This window comes from Bison bison, unplaced genomic scaffold, assembly GCF_000754665.1.
Source record: "Bison bison bison isolate TAMUID 2011002044 unplaced genomic scaffold, Bison_UMD1.0 scf7180017864155, whole genome shotgun sequence".
NCBI classification, from domain to species: Eukaryota; Metazoa; Chordata; class Mammalia; order Artiodactyla; family Bovidae; genus Bison; species Bison bison.
The window spans coordinates 1,617,655-1,618,346 of record NW_011494727.1 but is presented as its reverse complement, the minus strand read 5'-3'; the positions used below and the strand labels follow the sequence as shown (position 1 = coordinate 1,618,346).

Sequence of the window (692 nt, the reverse complement as noted above, 5' to 3'; positions counted from 1 at the left end):
CCTCCACGCGCGCCCGCCGCCTGCTCCTGCCGCCCTCCCTCCGGCTCCTCTCTTTCTCTCTCTCTCCCCCTCTCTCCCTCTCCTCTCTCTCTCTCTCTCGCTCTCTCTCTCTCTCGCTCGCTCTCTCTCCCTCCCTGGAAGAAGGGAATGAGGCAGGGCTGACGTGAAGGGATGCAAAACAGCTCCTCCTAACCCAGCTCGCGGAGGAAGAGAAAGACAGAAAAGCAGCCCTTTTATCTCTCTTTTGTTTTCTCACTTCCTTCCACCACCCCCCCCAACACCCCCCTCTTGTCAGCCCAAGTTTTCTTTTCTCTTTCTACCGCAGAGAGGATTTTTCTTCCTTTCTTTCTCTTTCTTTCGGTTCAACTCTCCCACTCAAATTGAAAGCCTGGAGGGGTTTCTCTCTTTCTTTTTTTCCCTTCCCTCTTTTCTTCCTTCTTCCTCCTTTCTTATTTCTCTAAAAGGGTTTTGTTTGCTGTGGGAGTTTCGTTTGAGAATCAAGTCACGCCTTTTTTCCTCCTTTTCTTTCTCTCTCTTTTTTTTTCTCCTCAGCAGAAAAGGGGAACAAAGATTAACTGAAGCGGGGGAGAGGGGGAGCATAAGAACCTCTCATGGAAATGGGGGGCCCGGTTCTGCCTGGCACAAAGGGGGCCAGGGGACGCCCCCCCCCCCCCCGGGGGGGGAGGGTAAAA

At 53.0% G+C, this 692-nt stretch overlaps 1 protein-coding gene across 1 annotated transcript in view; it reads right to left on the bottom strand.

The window, feature by feature from the left end:
• The window catches only part of ZNF710 (zinc finger protein 710), a 74,588-nt gene that overhangs the window by 73,419 nt on the left and 477 nt on the right, over nucleotides 1-692 (bottom strand). The gene's annotated exons all lie outside the window — the stretch shown is intronic.